The 19913-nt window shown below is 41.8% G+C and overlaps 1 protein-coding gene across 1 annotated transcript in view; it reads left to right on the top strand.

Moving 5' to 3' along the window:
* LOC146403549 (uncharacterized) overlaps nucleotides 1–19913 on the top strand; it is a 433862-nt gene that overhangs the window by 348478 nt on the left and 65471 nt on the right. The window lies entirely within an intron of this gene.

Genomic DNA, 19913 nt, shown 5'->3' with positions numbered 1-19913 from the left:
GGTATTTGGAGGTGGGGCCTTTGGGGAGAGTTAGGTCATGAGGGTGGAGCCCTCGTCAGTGGGATCAATGCCCTTATTTTAAAAGGAAGAGACACAGGGTCTCTCCCTCTCTCTCTGCTCTTCCCGTGTGAGGACACAGAAAGAGGATGGCCATCTGCACCCCAGAAAGAGGGTCCTCACCAGAACCCACCCAGGCTGGCACTCTGACCTTGGACTTCCAACTTCCCGCACTGTGGGAAATAAATGTTTGCTGCTTAAGCCACCCAGTCTTTGATAGTCTGTTATCACAGCCTGAGCTGATTAAGACAGGCAGCCAGAGCCAAATGAAGAAAGTGTTTGAAGGAGAGGGCGTAATGAGTTACATCAACTGTTGCTGATGGTTCAGGGAACAGGGAGCAGCACTGTCCAGCCACTTTGTAACAGAGACCCACAAGGACCCAGGGAACACTGTGCATCCAGGATTCTTGCTGTCTCTCCGTGGGTCGTATAAAACACCCTCTTAGTGCCACAGATCCAGTCACCCCTCAGAAGGAGATGGCCAGGTTTGGAAAGATTCCAAAATAGCAAGACACAGCATTTAGGGAAAGGGGTTCCTGAAATAATTTCACTGGAGTAATGTACCTTCTGGATTAGAAGGTTCTGCCCAGCAGGAAGAATCTCTGAGGGAGGATGATGCATCAAATAAATAAATAAATGAAGCTGCATTTTCTTTACACGTCTGAATGTGTGATAAGTAATTAAGTGACCTTATTTCATTAAGAAATAGTCACACTCTGAAGGGTTTGTTTTTAATGTACTTGACTTAAAAATCACTCTCATTTTTAAAAGTATAATTAACAGTGTGGACCCAAGTTCAATGTGTGTGTTGATTGTAAATGAGATGCATAGTTTTTAATAATGCAGAGGGTGATCCAAATGTATATGCAGCATACAGGAGATTGCAGGCACAGTGCTGGGCAGTCAACACATTTTTTTTTGTGTGTGTCTTTTTAGGGCTTAGCACTCATGGCATATGAAGGTTCTCAGGCAAGGGGTTGAATCGGAGCTACAGCTGCCAGCCTACACCAGAGTCATAGCAATGGGGGATCCTTAACCCAGTGAGCAAGGCCAGGGATCGAACCTGTTGTCCTCCTGATCCTAGTGATACTTGTTGCCACTGAGCCACGATGGGAACTCCAACAAATATTTGTTAATTAAACAAATCTAGTTGCATTTTTAGAGTTTACTTTATCTTTTTTTTTTTCATGAGATTCCTACTTTCAAAGATGAGTCCACCATATAGATGTCTTTCTTAAAGGCTCTTCTGGTTGTTTTCGTGGTGATACAAGAGCCATCACAAAGTCGTCAGACTGCAGGAGGGACAGGTGTTAATAGATGAAAGTCTTAAACCAGCAAAGAGAAAAGATTTTTAAAAAGGGGATAATTAATTAAAACTCTTGCTTAATTAAGCACCCTTTAACTAAGCCAGGGTCCACGTATTATTCATAATGAATGCAGCCTCTGTCTGTAACAACCTCCTAGAATCAGTGTCAGAACCAGCTCTATTACTTTCAGATCGGAAATTGAGGACCAGGGAGACTGTGAGGTGTGCTGGGTTACTGGCTAGATAATAGCAGTGATGGCTCTTGAACTAGCCTCTAAATTTTCTTCCAATACCTTATCAATGATCCTAAATTCATAACCTGTGTTTCCTTATGAACGCCAACTATTCATTTTATTTTATTTTTCCTTTTATTGAAGTATAGTTGATTTACAAATGTGTTAATTTCTGCTGTACAGAAAAGTGATTCAGTTACATGTATGTATATATACACTCTATCTCTTTTATTCTTTTTCCTATTCTTTCCAGTTATGGTTTATCACAGGATGTTGAATATAGTTCCCTGTGCTATATCGTAAGACCTTGTTGTTTATTCATTCTATACATAATAGTTTGCCTCGGCTAATCCCAAACTCCCACCCCTTCCCTCCCCCATTCTCCCTCTCCCTGGGCAATCACAAGTCTCTTCTCTGTGAGTCTCTTTTTGTTTCATAGATAGGTTCATTAGTGTTGTATTGTAGGTTCCACATAGAAGAGATATCATGTGGTATTTGTTTTTCTCTTTCTGACTTCACTTCACTTTAGTATGATAATCTCTAGGTCCATCCATGTTGCCATAAATGCATTATTTCATTCTTTTTATGGCTGAGTAATATTCTGTTGTATATATGTACCACACCTTCTTTATCTACTCATCTGCCATGGACATTTAGGTTGTTTCCATGTCTTGGCTATTGTGAATAGTGCTGCGATAAACACAGGCGTGCATGTATCTTTTCAAATTATAGTTTTGTCAGACCATTCATTTTAAAGATACTCAACAATTCTGATGTGTGCGCGAAAAGAAGAGACTGAGAAATCATCAATATTTGCAAAGTATTTATATCAAATGAGTCCTTATTTTCCACATTCCTTGACCCACAAAGGGAGTTAAAGGGATCTCTCAGAGAGACCAGAGGTAGAAAATTCAAATACTTACAGGACCTGAGGTAGAAAATTCAAATACTTACAGGACCTTTGATAAAAATGAACAGGCCACATGAAGACTATGGCAAAGGAGTGGAGAGGCTGATGGTCAGCTCCAGCCAATCTGTGCAGGCTCATTGTTGCATCACCTTCTGTTTTTCCAGCATGCACTTTTTCTATGAGAACTTTCCAATTTTGTGTATTGGCCACTAATTCAAAATTTCAAAAAACCGAGTCGACAAAACACCGTGCAAGTGAGGACCCAAAAATGAACAAACATGTCTGTGAGGTGGATTTGGCTGGAGGCTTTGTCTTTGCAGCTCTTGTGTAGAGGTGTGGAGGTATTTTGCAAAGTCTGCTGGTACATAATATACATTAAGTTGCTCATGTGGGCCTAGCATTGTACTAACACTGTGGAGATGGAGAGAAGGAAAACCTACAGCGATTTAGGGCATGTTTCTTATCTTGTGGAAATTCCTTATTTGGAAAGACCTAAATATGTGTATCTCTGTGTGTGTGTGTGTATGTATGTATGTGTAAAAAATATAACTAGGGAGGGATGTAATCAATATGAGATTCCAGTAGGTGCTGTTGGAATTCAGACGGTGATCAGTAGAAACAAATTGAAGTGTGGGCTGATTATTGGTATATTATCTCTCAGTTCCAAATGGATTCTTTTTTGCCTGATCAGTGAAAATGGATCTGGGCCCTTTAAATATTTCCCTTTTACCAGCTGGCATGAGGTTAAGCTTTGTCTTTTTGTAAGGAAAGGGTCTGAGGGGCTAGCTCGGAAGGCGCCCTCAACCACTCAGCATCTGGCTTCTCCAGTCCCAGCTCCTTCTGTGCACAACAGCCAATAACTGCTGTTGACCAGCAGCTCCTCCCCCATCCCCCTCAGGCATTTCTAGTGGATTTCTTCCAGTGAGAAACCTCCCAGTGGGCAGCTCTTCCTGATACCCTAGGCAGTGGGTTCTGGAATGTTTCTTAGGGAGGATTTCCAGCATAGTTCAGCAGTGTGATACCACCCAGCCATTCAGAAAGTCATGGGGATGTGCTCTCTAAGGCCTGGACCTCAGCCCTGGGAGGGGTGCCTCTCTCCAGGATGCTCTGTCTCAGCCCTAGGGATAGAGGCCGTTCCTTTTATAACAGCAGTTTTGACACTCTTTAGAGTTCTCTTTGCTTCTTATTAGCCAAACCCTTGTTATAGTTAATATATTTTATACGAAAATTTCCCTGTTAACATTAGTATCTTATTAGTATCTTGGTCTCCTGATTGGACCAAGAATGAGATAGGATATGTCCCCCCTCCCCAGACTATTAATGATGTATCCAGGAATCACCCGTAGGCTACAGACTGTACCCTTTGTTCTTTCTCTACTCCAGCCTTCCAGCATATGATATTAGCGGGGGATGGGGTCGGGAGCTGTCCATCTTGTTTCTCAACTTCGTGATGGTCAGTTTATAGAACACGTACTGACCCAAAGCTCGCCAGAGTCCTTTAGGTTTTCTAAAGCTCGAGCTGGCATGCTGGGCATAATCTATAGTGAAGCTGTAAAGATGGCTTTATATGGATGTGTACATTTGCTACAACTCGTTCAAATGTACACTTAAAATGGGTATATTTATTGTATGTTAAGAATGTCTCAGTATAGGTAATTTGAAAAAAACCCACTTGTTTTCTGGGACTGAAGCTGAGACTCTGTTCTCAGAGCTGCCCGAGACCTCAGTCCCAGCCCTGTGGGGAAGGCCAGTCTGGGAGAGAAAGCTGGCGTGCACACGCACAGGTGAGGATGAGAGACAGGAAGAGGAACGCCTTCCGGTTCTGGCCTCTTGTTCCTGATGTTTCCAAAAGTGACTCGATCCCTTTCCTTTCTGCTCTTTGCTCTTGTGAGCTAAGAAATTCCCCACTTTGCATAAACTAGTTCAGGTTGATTTTCTTTCCCCCGTAACTAAAGTATCTAACACAGAAAGAAAAGGCCATCGTAGGCTGAGCTAATCACTGCGGGCAGACTTTGTCTCAGAGATGAGCGTGAGCTGGACCGCATAGGATGCACAGAGAGGAGGTAGAAAGGCACTGTAGGTGACCATGTAGAGAAAGCAGAATAAGGATGTGAGTGGCATTTGTGGTGAGAGGCCCACAAAATATAGCAGTTCAGAGCAGGGACTTTGAAATCAGATGGCTTTAGGCTTAATTCTTAGCTGTGTTGTTTGCAAGTTAGTGTCCTGGGATAGAGACCCAAGGTCTCTGAGCTTCAGATAGTTTTTGCAAGGTTTAAATGAGATTAAGTATTTAAAGCATCACAGTGAATGGCATAGTAGTAGAAATGATAAGAAAAACAGTATCAGTAGTTATTCGTGCTCATGATTATGGGAAAAATTAGCACTTGAAAAACAATTATTTATTTCCAAATTAATAGGTGGTGTAGCTGACATTATTCTCTAGAAACTCTAAGAAAAAATATTAACCAAATTATAGTCTCGTATCAAAGAATTAGGTGGTTCCTGAGTGTCAGCAATGGCTCACCAAGATCAGGTTGTGTCAAATGAACTTCCTGACCCCTTTGTTAGTTTTATGAGACAGAAGGAACAGGGAAGTGTTATTGGCATGGTCTGTCCTTTTTGGAAGACCCTGGATAAAGTGATCCTGTGGGCTGACTTGGATGCTTCCAGCCAGGGGACCTCTGTGTGCCCAGAGTACCCTCGATTTCTCATAGCTCTTTTCAGTGTTTAGAAAGCCTTTCCTTTTATGACCTGAAATTTTTATATTCACATCTTAGTTTCATTTGGAAGTGCACAGAAAGAAGACTGGTTCGTCTTTCCAGTATTTACAAATCCCTCTTTTGTCTTTTTTTCAGATATTTTCTCCTCTGTTACATCAATCCTCAGCTTCTCACATTGCTCTTCATTCCAAATAAATTCTAAACATTTCCAGTTGTGCATCTCTTTGGTGCTTTATTTTGTCATGAACCTTATGAAATGTAGAATCTCTTAGAATGGTTGTGATTTTTTTTTTCTTTTTAGGGCCGCACCTGCAGCATGTGGAAGTTCCCAAGCTAGGGGTCGAATCAGAGCGGCAGCTGCCAGCCTACACCACAGCCACAGCAATGCAAGATCCTAGCCACATCTGTGACCTACACCACAGCTCATGGCAGTGCTAGATCCCTAACCCACTGAGCTAGGCCAGGGATCAAACCCGCATGGATACTAGTCAGGTTTATTACCACTGAGCCACAATGGGAACTCCCTAGTTGTGATATTTCTGATATTTCAGATTTATGCAGATTATAGAAAGACTGTTCCATAGGATGCATTAGTATTTTTATCTTTAGATTCCAATATTATTAACATTTAAAAGGAACTCCGTCACTTTGTGAATTCATTTTGAACGTGAGAGGAAAAAAATTTAACAGTTCCATTTAAAATATACCTTTATAAAAAAATAAAATAAAATATACCTTTATAAATCTAAATCTGTAGCTGTGCTATAACTATTGATTTTTTTATCTAAAATGTAGGGTTTTACCATTATCCTTCTTGTTAGTTTCAGCACAGTAACTCAACCTGTCAAAATCTTGATCCCGTCATCTGTCATGTTAGTTATCCCTTCCTGGCTTCATTTCATCCTCAAATTGGATTTGCATGATCCTATATCATAAGCCACTGACAGAAGTGTTGAATAGGACAGAACCAAGTGTGGAGCCCTGAAGCATGTCCCAAAGACTTCCTTCTGCATTGACATAGTTTTACTAATTGGTACTCTTTCAGTAAAGTGTTTCAACCAGCTAAGAATTTTTTTATTTGCACTCTGGTCATCTTCTCACATGGATATCAAGAAAAACTTCTTTGGAGTTGTGAGAAGAATCCAGATTCTAAATTCTGGTTATATTAGAGCTCTTCAGAGAAACAGAACCAATGGTGTGTATCCATATACATAATACTATACTATATACATATATTTTTTGTATGTATATATATATATATGATACTATATATACATCATACTGTAATAGACGTGTGTGTCTGTGTGTGTATATTTATATATCTATATCTACGTTAATATAGATATGTCCTTTGACTGATAGGGTGAGGCCTACCCACATTATAGAGGGTAATCTGATTTACTCAAAGCCCACTGATTTCTTAAAAATATATTTTACTGAAGAATAATTGATTTATAATGTATTAATTTCTGCTGTACAGCAAAGTGATTCAGATCTCTCCCTCTGTCTCTCCCTCTATATATATAGATATATGTAATTTTTCATTTTCTTTTCCATTATGGCTTATCGCAGAGTATTGAATATGGTTCCCTGTGCTATATTGTGGGACCTTGTTCAGATCTGCTAAGCCCAAACTTCCCTTCCCTTCCCCCTTGAAAACTACAGGTCTGTTCCGTCTGACTGTGAGTCTGTTTCTGTTTTATAGATAAGTTCATTTGTGTCAGATTTTAGATTCCGCATGCAAGTGATAGCATATGGTATTTGTCTTTCTCTTTCTGAAAGTCTCCTGATTTAGATACTAATCTCATCCCAAAACACCTTCGCAGAACTACAAAATATTGTCTGACCAAATATCTGGGCCCTGTGGCTCAGCCACACTGACACATAAAATTTAGGATCTTTCTGGGAAGGTTAGACATACCTGGCCTGCCACGAGGACTGCCAGGAAGAATTGTTCAGTCCACGCCCTTCACAAAGGCACTGTGCTGAGGGAGTGGGTGCTGAAGTGTGCCCTGAACTGGGACTGCCTCTCCTAGCAGGACGGGCAGCTTGTACTAATTAGCAAGGAGGCACAGTCTGTTCACCAAGCCACGTGCCCTTCGCTACTTTTTCTAATTTGCACAAAGCCTTTGAATAGGCAAGCCAGGGTCCTGCACTTGGCTTCTAATCCTGACTTAGCTTCCTAGTAGCTCTATGCCCATGGGCCAAGTTACCTTTTTCCTATGAAGCCAGTTTCCTCGATCTGTAAAACGGGTATATGCCCCTGGTTGTAAGACTTAGATCAAATGGGTTAACACGTATGAGATGCCTGGCCAGCCTGATATCTGGCCCACAGTAGTTACACAGGGAAGAGTAGCCAGGGTGACGATGATGAACAGCTCCCTGCTCCGGTATTCCCTCCAGAGTTACCCCTTGGCAGGTGCTCCGTTCCAAACATCCCTTCTTTAGTTGGCTTAACTGTGGATCCTATTTGGAACCATTGGCTGACCTCAAGGTCTGGATGGCCCCCAGGGCCGCTTTCCCAACATTTCGAAAACAAGAGGCTCAGACATTGAAATTCCTCGTCTGGCTTAAGCAAAGACCGTCAGAGTCAAGGGACGGTGAGACAGGCCCCCAAGTTCCCACTGCCTGGAGCACACAGCTGGCAAGTCGAATTTTAAGTCCTTGCTCAAGTCCCTTTTGACACTCATAAATGCAGAATGTCCTATCTTATCAAAACAATGACTTCTAGAGAGACACTCAACAGATGACAGCCATGCAGCCTTCCCAAGTGGAGCAGAACACATGGTCGCAAGTAGTGTTTGTAAATAAATTAATAAGTCGTACAAAGAAACACAGGATTGGGAATGGATAACTAACAAGAAAACTGCCCCTTAATGAAAAGGGCTTGGCTGCATAAAATACCAAAGCACCCTTTGCCTTTGTAGAGGAGGGATACTTGGAATCAAGTGTTCAATCTCTTCTGATAATCTGATGACAGCCTAAAATTTCAAATGTGTAATGGTTTTAGTGTGACACTCTTCTCCAAAAAAGGGGCAGTGCTTTGAATAAATCAGTTGTCAGTGAAGAGAAAATTAAAAAAAAAAGTTGCATGAATTGATTTTTATCAAAGTCACAGTTTAAAAAGAGCTAAAGATGCAAGTCCTCTATGGAGGATATTCTACCACAATACTGTGTTCCAGATTAATTTAAAGATTTTCTTAACAAGCCTGCTAGCATTCTTACTGTCTTTCTTTTTGCCCTTCTCTTCCTCTTCTCTGTAAAAAGGCAGACTTGACATTGACAGTGGTATCTGTGCACACCTGGCAGAGAAAATACCAAAAGCTGGTAATTCTCTGTTTTCTTTTCAGTAATTTCCCCCTACACCTGGCTTTCTCTCTCCTCCCATCGCCAACCCCTCTCTGCCCCTACAGTCAGGCCTTCCTGTGTGTATGTGTATAAGAGAGCAAGAAAGAGGGAGGGTAGGAGGGAAGGAAAGAAAGAGAGAGAGAAAGAGACCAGTAGGAGATGGGACAGCAGGAGCGAAAGGGGGAGGGAGCGACACGATCTTGCTGGTCCGTTGGCTCTTTCGCTGGTGTCCACTGAGGGAGATTGATTCTGGGATAACTTCGAGAGGGTAGAAAGAACTTTGGGCTTTGGATGAGATTTGTGCTTCTATTGCCTTAATCTACTCACAGCTCCCAAGACCCTCCATGGATTCAATCCCCTCTAAGCCATAGATAATAGCATCACAGCCTCAAGAAAAGGAAAAAAAAAAAAAAGCCTTTGAGGTTGTCTAGTTCATATTGTAGAGAAAAGGACTAAGACCTTGTGAAGGGTGACTTAGCCAAGGTCATTCAGCCAGCGATGGCTGCAAGCTGTACTGGAAATTGCCTTTCCTGAAATCTGTTCAGAGCTTTTGTCACTGTCATATGCAATGTCCCTGTACTCAGGTCACCATTCCCATTATCTCTAGTTCGATGTCACTTTGAGCTGTCTTAAAAATACAGTCAGATAAATGCCAGTTGGTTTGTGCATTAATTTACTTCCCTTACACTTTTCTGGGAGACCGAGGAAACAGGCAGTCTTATTAACTTTAAATACTTTGGCTTAGCATAAAAGTTTCTCCACTATCATCACCTTCTCTGGTCTTCCCAGGGCTCATGCCTCAGGGGTCTTCATCTAACCTCTGTCCCTTGTGCACATCTAGTCTCACTTTGGCATCCTTGCACATGCCACATCTTCTGCCAGAAAGGTCATAACAACAGTGGCAGTGGTGGCATTTACTGGTGGCATATAGTGCTTCACCGGGAGCAACTGATTGGCAGGCCACTGGGATCAATCACCTAGTGACTTAGAACATTAACGCACTGATGAAACATGCAGGGGTATTAAGAAACCACAGCACTGTCATCCATTGCTTCTGGGGCTGACAGAAATATTTCGCTGTATTATCCAGGGGATATTATGGTGTATCTGTCAAGGCTCAGACAGGAAAACAGAAACTGCTCTAGGTATGTCCAACAAGAAGGGCTTTAAAGGAGGGAATGGATGCATTAAAAACCACTGGAAGAAGGAGTGTTTTAAAGATCAGGAAAAAGGCTCTGCTAGTTCTCAGATTCCTACTAAAGCTTTCTTCAGGGCCCATGGAATGGTCACTGCAGCCTTGAACACTAAACCAGGTGGTCTTCAGAGACCACTGCAAAACCTTTTGCCCACCACCTTGCAATCCTACCGCCACTCTGCCGGAAGAGCGCTAGTGTCCCTCTGTTTCATTCTGTTTCTCCTCTACTGCCTACATTTCATGGGACTTCATCTTACTGATGCAAACTGGCCTACAAACCTTCTAGCAAGGGGTTCTGGGAAATGTAATTTCCAGACCGTTAGCCTGTGAGATACAGGGGATAATCTAGGATAGAGAATAGTATCAAACTTCCACCAACCTGGCACAGGTGGCATCCATATTTCTTCATGTTGTGGTGGGAGAAGGGAGAGGAAAATCCCTTTTTAGTGTTTATTTCCATTCTAAGTAGATTTTTCTCATCAAATGGATTTTTTTTTTTCTTTTTAGGGCCACTCATGTGGCATATGGACGTTCCCAGGCTAGGGGTCAAATCAGAGATGCTGCTGCCAGCCTATGCCACAGCCACAGCAATGCAGGATCTGAGCCACGTCTCTTGACCTACACTCCAGAGCCTTAACCCATTGAGCAAGGTCAGGGATCGAACCAGAGTCCTCATGGATACTAGTCAAGCTCAGGACCCGTTGAGACCGCTGAGCCACAATGGAAACGCCCTCAAATGGATTTTAAACTTCCTCCTCTCATCACCATAGCCTGCAAAGAATGCTGTATAGGGAATAAACACAAGACACAAGTGTGCAAAGGGCTGTAGTCATTCCCAGGTTAATAATCTAGATCAAGAAACTTCATGCAAACACCAGATAGTATATGCTTCAGGTTTTGTGGGCTATCTGTTCTATCACAGTTACTCAGCTCTGCCCAGGTAGTGCTAGAGCAGCCATAAACAGTATGAGAAAGAATGAACATAGCTATGTTCTAACAAAAACTTGACATAAATATAGATGGTGAGCCAGATTTTTCCAGCAGGCCGTAGCTGTCTGATCTCTGATCTAGATCATTGATAAGCAAAAAAAAAAAAAAAAAAAAAAAGCACCCCCCCAAAAAAAGCGAAAACAAACAGAAAGAACCAGCCTCCCAACAACCTCCTCCTCCCAAACAGAAAGAACCAACCAACCAAAAAATACAAAAAAAAAAAAAAAAAAAAAAAATTTGAACCACCTAGTAGAGCTATCTGAGACAAAGCCAGTGCAGGAGATATGAAGAGGGTACAGAATGGGCAAGAATTTTTGCCTTGCTGTTTTGATTAAGAGGTGGGATAGAGATGGAGACGTCCCTAAACTTGGGTGAGGAGAAACAGAGACTAGTAACACAAGCCACGTGTATCCTTTGTCTTGCTTGTACATGGCAGTATGCATAGTACCTGGGACATTTGATTCTCACTATGGAGTTTGAACCTACGCATTCTCTACAACACGTTTTTTCACACCATTATCAACAGTCTTTCAGTGGCAAGTGATGAAAACCCAGTCCACGTTGGCTCAGGCCAAAGGAAGGATGCCTTGGCTCACATGCCTGAAATCACCAGGGCTGTTACCCACTTGCTGCAAAGCTGGCTCTAGGGGTGTGTCGAGAGAGATCAGTCTCCATTGCTCAGCACTGCCTCTCTCTACTTTTCTTCGTCACACTCAGGCCGCTTCTCCCTTTGGGGTGGTGATCCGTGATCAGGCGGCTCACAAGCTTCATGGTTGAAGAAGGGCCCCCCGACTCTAGGTGGTCTGAATTGAGTCTCAAGCATAGTGTAAGACCACTTATTCTGGCAAAAGCCAAGGAAGATACTGGGTGCCTAAGCCTGAGTTGTGTGTCCTGTTGCAGGTGGGATCAGGCCTGTTTCTGCCACATAGACTGGGAATGGGGAGGAAGCATCATTCCTGAAAGAAAATCAGAATTGTTGTCAAATTGTAGTAAAATGGAGGCTCTGCAAGTAAAACCCACAGCTCTGCAGTGCGGCTTGCTTTCTTAGAGGTCCAGCTTACCCATGCCTGATTAATCTTGGATACTGAGCAAGGCAGATGATCTCTGATGCACACAGTGCAGCTGCCAATGTCCCTCTAAGCGGCAGTGCTGCCTCGGCCTCAGGCACAGAGCTGATGGGAGGCAGATGAGTGAATAAGGTTGAAGGACCAAATGGAACTCCCTGAATTAGCACAAGTATAGCACACTTTCTGGAGGGATACCTTTCTGAAGAACCTTAAACAAGATGGAGACCATTTTCCTTAATAAACCAGAATCATTTCATTGTTTGTTCTTCTTTCTCCTTCGTTCTCTCTCGTGAGTGAGAGAGAGAGGGAGAGAGAGAAAGGTCACAGTGAACTTTTCTAGGAAGCTGTGTCACTTGACTTCACCTTGGCTTCAGCTTATCCACTGAAATGGATGAAGACTTTGAAGCTTTTAAAAGCAAAGAGCACATAGATTCATTTGATCGGGTTAGAGAAATGTGAGTTTCATCACGCCTGAAAGAGACCCTCCCCTACCAGCCGTGGGTATGTGTTTAAGCATGGCCACCAGTACCATGGTGTGAGCAGGCACTGACCTTTTAGATTAGTGCCTAAGCCTTCATTAAGAAGAGCATCCAAAATGACAGCCATGCCTCTAAGGAAGCCCGGCATTCCACACTGGTAGCCCAAGCAGTGAAAATTGACTTGGCGTGGGATTCTCCTCTCTCGGGCCCCCATACTGGGAGCCAGGAGCACAAGACAGCACGTTGGCAGATTCCAGTCACTTAGGAGCTTTCCTTTATGATGCTGCTTTGTAAGAATGCATCTAGTTAAATTCACAGGGTCATTGACTGTGGCTTTCAAAACACAGGCTTTTATGAAGGAATGCGGACCTGGAATCCAAGGTTCAGAGCCCAGACCTTCAAACAGATTAATCGCCATGGGGAGCATCGTAAGAGTTTTCCAACTTTGGCTTCATCCCGTGCCCTAGCAACCGTGGGGCCCCTATTCAGCAGACCCAGGTGTCCACTCTGGTCTATTGGACAGAGCCCTGGGCGGGGAGCCAAGAACTGGGACAGTCTCATTTCAGCTCCCCGACTGGCTCCCATGTGCCCCCTTGAGCAGATTTCCAGCTTATTAAGTTAAGAGGAGAACAATAATGCCCCAAAACACAGGGTTCCAGGGTGGGGGTAGAAATGTGACAGGGGTGTGTGTGTGTGTGTGTGTCTGTGTGTCTGTGTGTGTCTGTGTGTCTGTGTGTGTCTGTGTGTGTGCTTGTCTGTTGCTGCGAGGAGTGTCTGGAGGGCAAGTAAATTATTTGCGATGGAGATAGCAGCCTGCTCTGTCTAGTGGATAAGACAAGTGACTATTTGCTGCGTTTACATTTCCTTCTGATAAGCTGAAGGGGAGACAAAAGATAAATAGGGCTGAGGAACAAACGAAGAATTGACAGTCTATCTTGTGAGTTTAATGTAACCTTCCTTAAGAATTTTCTGGCACCCTGTATTAAAATTTAAAACTAATTTTGTCTAAATTTGAATTTTAAATAGTATTTTCCTCCAGATAGGGGGCATATGGGAGATGCCAAGTGTTTATCACATCAGTAAAATAATTTTACATATTAGCTAGAATGCAGCCCTAATTAGCAAGTAGATTACCCTCTGTACTAGACAAGGCAACCTGCGGCGATTACTGTAGCTTAATAATGGTAACTGGCATTTATTGAGTGCCTACTGTGTGCCAAACATGGAGCCTCACTTTACAGATTGTGTCGCTTCCTCCTTACAACAGATGCATAAAGTAGGGTATTTACACTCAACCCCATTCTACAGATTGGGAAACTAACTGATGTACAGGAATTAAATGCATTTTCTTGAGGTGATAGAGCTGGGATAAAAAGTCAAGCAGTACAGTTCATTCGCGAGTTCACATAACCCCATCTGCTACCCTGCCAGTGATTACCTTGTCTTCCTGTCACATGTAAGTACGAGGACCTGGGACTGCCAGGTGGGAAGGCGCCAACCAGAAAGAAGTGGGAGCGTTGCCAGATTTGGCAAGTAAAAAATACAAGATGCCCAGCTCAATTCGAATTTCAGATAAATAAAATATTTTGCTGTAAGTATGTCTTATGCTATATTTGGGACAGACTTATACCAAACAATCATTTCTTGATTATCTGAAATTCTAACTGAACTATAGTTTATCTTACAACCCCCTGCCTGGCTGACATGGCTGCCATTGAAGGGCCAATTTCTTCCATAAATCCTGGCTGGTCTGGGATCCCAAAGGACCTGCGCCACGAGTCCCTCTTCAGAAGTTACCGCTCAGTCTCAACTTCTCACCCAAGGCTGCTTGCTTCCCCCAGCCAGCTGAAATCTAAAGTTCCCTAGGTGCTTGGAGTGGGGTTAGGTGACTGAGCACAGTAGAGAAAACCACCCTTACATACATGTGTTTGTGGGAGAGCTCAGGGGGCAATTTCTGCCCACATATATATATAGTAATAAGACCTGATACTCCAGCTGCCTGTGGCTAAGAGGTGTGTTTCGTTGGCTCTGTGGTTATTGTTGAGGCTCTGCCCTTTGTCCACTTGAGTATCCACTTATCTTTTTTTTTCTATTTAGCTATTGGCCCGCTCTATTTATGTTATCTCTCTGACCACCTCCACAGCCATTTGAGTTAACTCCTTTTAAGAAGACACCTCCCCAAGAGATAGCCAGAATTCAATTTCCATTCTAAAACTGCCTTGGATGAGATGTCATAATTTAGGCAAATGAATGCAGGTTTTAATATGATTTATGCAAATTCCTTGTGATCCTCCTCTTTTGTACACATGGCAATGGCCGTTGGTAAAATCCTAGTGAAGCCCACAGGTAGAAAATATGTGTCATTGAGCACTGGACTGAGTCAGAGTTCTCTGAGCCTGGAAAGGGCAAACGGTGCAAATGTTCACAGGGGCTAACGTGGAGAGGAAGGCTGGAGGGGCTGGACTGGAACGTCTTTGGTTTAGAAGCAGTGAAGCACTTAATCTCTGATTTATAAACAACCCAGAACCAGATGTAGGAATATTCGTTTTCTGTGAATATAATGCATCCTGCTTATGAGACTCTTTCTCCAAAGAAATAAAGAGAGGATCTGCCAAACCATTTAAATGAAGAAAAATGTGTCTGGTGCTTTCATTTTGCCTGCCTTGGTGTAAACCAGATTGTGAATTTAGAAGACTTCAGCCTTCCTCACGGCTCCATGTCTGAACAGGATTGTTCTGCAGACTGCCGATTGAGATCTGCTCAGTTGTAGAAGAATTGTTTAGGGTTTTAAGAGATGATGTTAACATGTTTACAATTTCATTAAGGAACTAGTTTTCGTTTTTTTCTTTCGACCTCATTGTTATTTCAACACCCTTTATTGTCAGTGGATTAAATAAAGTCATACCATGGAAGTGATTTGAAAACTATGCAAGGTGAAATGGTGTTGAGGCAACCATTAAGTATTCTGTAAATTTCCTTTGTCTTTGGTCAAAACTCAATTTTTGATTTATAAACGGTCTGCTCCATGTTGGAAGAGAAAGACTTCTACAAATGAAAAGTAGCATTTGGACCGGGGAGCAAAATGCGTCTCAGCTTCCTTTCCTGTTTCTAGCCTTGAGGAAGATCAGTGCTGAGGGCCCATAGGAGGTACTGGATATGGGAGTATAAAGGCCAAAGCCTGTTATGTATTTAAAGCTAGCTAGTGACTCGCTATCTTCATGTTCCTTTTATCCTCACCCAAACCATTAGGTAATCAAGTTTACACTATTCAGATATGCATTTTCAATATTTATCTCCAGGTCATTTAAACCAAGGTGCATTTCCGTGATTAAAAGTGGCACAATCAGGAGAGTTATGAAAAATGACTATATAAAAGAAGAAAATTGGAGAGATAAGCTAAATAAACGAAACCAATTAGAAAACAGGCTTCACAAAGAGATGAAAATACATGTAATTTTGTGGAAGAAATAGATAATGTTAGTTAAAGGTTTATAAAGTGCTCGGGGGGAAATGAGAGTCAGCCATTTAAATGAGAGGCAGAGATGAACTAGAAATCAGTAGACTTGATGGAGTGGGCGAATAAATTATTTGAGATTCAAGGTTTTAAATAGAGTTTCAATAGTGTTTTGAAACAGAATGTCAAAAGACCAACATGGGTGAATTACAGAGATCAGGATGGGAAGTAATGAATAAACTGGAGGAGCCTGGATGAAGGAAAGAAAGAGAATGAATTCTAAAAGGATGAAAGCAGGTTTGAGTGGTAATGAATAACATATTGAGAGTAAAATATGAATATTCAACAGTAATATAAGACCATCAGATTAATAGTTAAGAAATGATATGAATATAATAGGAAATAGAAAAGACAGAGCAGATGGAAAATAAGGCATTTTCCATTTCTCTTTTAGGATTAAGGGTTCTGATTGCAAATGGGGAGAAATAAATGTCAAGATAAATAAAATTAATGTGCTTTTGGCAAATGGAGGAAGGTAATACCAAAGAGAAATGAAATGACATCCCTCTTCCTCCCCGAAACGTAACACAAACTAAAGTAAACCATATTTGGCCATTTTTGCTCCTTCCAGGAAAGTTTTCACAAAATTTCTTGTTTATTATTATATTTGGACTTTTAAGGTGGCACAATTTATAGTATCTTTATGTCTTCATTTGCAATGATCTTTGATTTTTGGGTCAATTTTTTTTCTCTCATTGTTATATACATGTGGGTTTCATGTCTCTTTCACTATTTTTCAAGGGTGAAGAATAGAGCCTTAATTTCATTTCTCCTTTTCCCCACTCGATAGCAGCTGCTCACGATGTTTTTTGACTGCTTTACCAACTCTTACACAAACAAATTAGGTATGTAGAGAATGTCATATTTTACAAAAAGAGACTAAAATTTCGAGTGAAAGTTAAATTCAGAAGTAAGTAATCTGGATAAAAATATAGAAAAATATTAAACTGATGAGAGCTAGTTCAAGCACATGTCTGTCTTCAGGGAGGTCATAATGACCGTGATACAGCAAAGACCTTTCATGGTGAAAATGGAAAGTTAACTCCCGAATTATTTCACCTGGCAAGGAATATCCACATACTTACACAAATGGATGTTTTTCTTTTCCTTGGGCAGGCAAAATCAATTACATTTTTTCTTTTTTTTTTTTTTCTGAAAAGGATGTCTGCTTGCTCTCTGGTAATGATGGAAGGGTTTGTTCCTCACCAAGATGAATGTTCTTAGGTCCCTATGTCTGACCTTGAATTTGACCAGAGTTTCCGCTAAGCTTTTTTCAAAGACATTGAAAATTCCCATCTATAAAGTAAAATGGATTTAACAATCAGAGCCATTGAGAAGACCATGCTAGTCAACCCACTCTCAGTTAAGCAGTCAGCTAGTGTACTTTTTTTTTTTAATGTGAAGGATGAGCTGGTCTTCAACGGAAATCACAGCTAAAAGGCAGAAAATTGTTGGTGACTTATTAATTTAGAGGCAGAATCAAAAGAGAGGTAATTTGCTCTTCTAAGGTATATTCAGGTAGTTTGTAGCAAGTCTGTCTAGAAGCCATGCATATGCTCAAATATTGTTTCATTAACTCTCCAGGCTTCACTCACTAATAGATCTATTGGCAGAATGCAGAGATCTCTATTCCTTATCATCAAATGACCCGTTGAATTAGGTCCCTCATATTAGGTCTCCATAAAGCCATCTTCCTGCTCTCAAGTGATTGCCCTCTGACTGTGTGATTAAGGATATCCATTTGCAGTTTTCCAGTGCAAAACAAATTGAGAAATTTTTCTGTGGAACAGAAGTCTGAATTACAGGGCATTAAGCTTTCTTTATGACACCAGCAAGATTCAAGCAGAGCACAGATCCTTTCTCTCCTGAAGTGCTAATGTGGCACTTCCTGGAATCAGAACGTGGCACAGGAAACGGGAGACAGTATTGTGCACTTGAAAACTCCCCAAATTACTTTCTACTGAGTTTCACCATGACTCAGGCCCTTGAATCCTTCAGGTGGGGGCAGCAGTTGTTTCGATGGAATGAGACTGAGAAGTGGTGAATTTATGAGCATGGTGTCCAGAAAAGAGAAAGCACATTTCATGGTGCTTGCTCAGGGCTTTGGATTGTAGGGTGGGATTTGAATGGTGTATGGCTTTGTACAAATTGAAATTCTTTCTAGATTTACCTCTAATCTAGGTTTAAAAGGATTGAGATGTTTTGTTTCCCCTTCCCCTGACTTCTTTAAAAACCAAAAACCAACCCCCCCCCCCGACACTGCAGTCTTCTTTCCATGTCTTCTTTTTGTTTTCATATAATAGAAGTCAGTTTTGTGACCCTATTCTTTCTTTCTTTCTTTTTTTTTCTTTTAAATCTTTTTAGGGCCGCACCCACAGCATATGGAAGTTCCCAGGCTAAAGGTCAAATCAGAGCTGCATCTGCCAGCCTACGCCACAGCTATAGCAACACCAGATCCAAGCAGTGTCTGTGACCTATACCACAGCTCACGGCAGTGCCGGATCCTTAACCCATTGAGCAAGGATGGGATAAGAATCTTCCTCATGGATACTACTTGGGTCTGTTCCTGCTGAGCCACTATGGGAAGTCCTGTGACCCTATTCTGACCTCTTTCTCTTTTCTTCTTTCCTCTATCCTTTCTTACTTTATTTCTTCCTCAAGCCTTGTTATGGGCCAAGCAGAGGTGGTGGTGGGGATTCAGAGAAAAAAGATGGTAAAACTGCAAGGAGAAATGGATAAATCCACTATTACAGCTGGAGACTTCAACGTACCTCTCCCAGTAATTGACAGAGAGAAAGGAAACAGGAGGGGCTCACAGTCTTGTGGGAGGTGAGAGATGCGTAGCATCCATCATGGGACAGGTGATGAGTTTGCCAACAAAGATAGTCTCCCTGTGCTTCGTGAGAGGATGGCCAAGGGGGTCTGAGAAGGGCTTTTGAGTTGGACCTTAAGCTCTACAAGGGCTCAGAATAGCCAGTATCACACGCTAAAGGAAATTAAGGATTGGATGAAGATGGATAGATGAATGAAAGGAGAAAGAAAGAAGGAAGAATTAAGTGAAACAATTTGCACCTCGAGGATGAGTGAGCAAATCGCAGGGTGCATGAGAATAGCATACTAAGTGTGTGAGTTTAGCTGCTTGAGAGGGTAAAGCAGGAGACAAAGTTTAAAGCTTTTAAGACATATGTATATTAAATTTATATTTTATGTAGGTCTAATGTGTTATTAGGGCCCAGACTGTCTTTTTACCTTTTTAACTCTGGTTATTACAGAGTGGCCCTTAGAGATTCACAATGTAAAAGTGTTGTTGGAAGGAATGAAGGTAATAGCGGCCACCAGAGGATTTTAATTAAGGGAGTGAAATGATGAGATCCGTATTTTAGAAAGGTGACCCTGGCATCAGTGTGGGGTACAGCTTTACAGCTTTAGTGTATGGATTATAGCCGTTTGGGTTATGGCCCGTACTTGAAAATGGAGAAAGTGTGTGTGTGTGTATGTGTGTGTGTGGCTGAGAGAGAATAGAAAAATCAGCATGCATTGCTCTATTTTTATATATTTGCACAGCTACCCAATGTACTTCTCAAAGTGTCATGGACAAAAGCCGTTTAAGAAACCATTTAAGAAACATTGGATTTGAGTTTGGAGAAGTAGAGAGCAACACAGGCTATATCTGCAATTGAGACAACAAACAAACAAACAAACAAACAAGAAACAAATGAAGGTTGGACAAGGCAGCTGCTTTATATTGCAGGGAACTGCATTGGGCTAATTTTCTGACTCATCATATCTATTCCTGTGTTGACCTTTGCAGGACACTGAATAACGGAGGAAATTGGTAAATTGGAAGGAAGCTCTAAATTTAAAGTCAAGGAACTTTGGTTGAGTAGTTCCCTCTGTTACCAAGCTGGGACATCCATCTTCATCCTAACGTACTTCATTTGTTTTAGAAAAAAGAAATCTTTTGGAATTCCCGTCATGGCTCGGTGGTCAATGAACCTGACTACTATCCATGAGAACATGGGTTCGATCCCTGGCCTCTCTCAGTGGGTTAAGGATCCGGCCTTGCTGTGAGCTGTGGTGTAGGTTGCAGACAT

This window comes from Sus scrofa, chromosome 5, assembly GCF_054392235.1.
Source record: "Sus scrofa isolate SSC_HxYL_T2T_F1_AM1 chromosome 5, Sscrofa_HxYL_maternal_Yorkshire_Landrace_v2.0, whole genome shotgun sequence".
NCBI classification, from domain to species: domain Eukaryota; kingdom Metazoa; phylum Chordata; class Mammalia; order Artiodactyla; family Suidae; genus Sus; species Sus scrofa.
The sequence above is the reverse complement of the archived record's forward strand: the minus strand, read 5'-3'. Positions and strand labels throughout refer to the sequence as shown.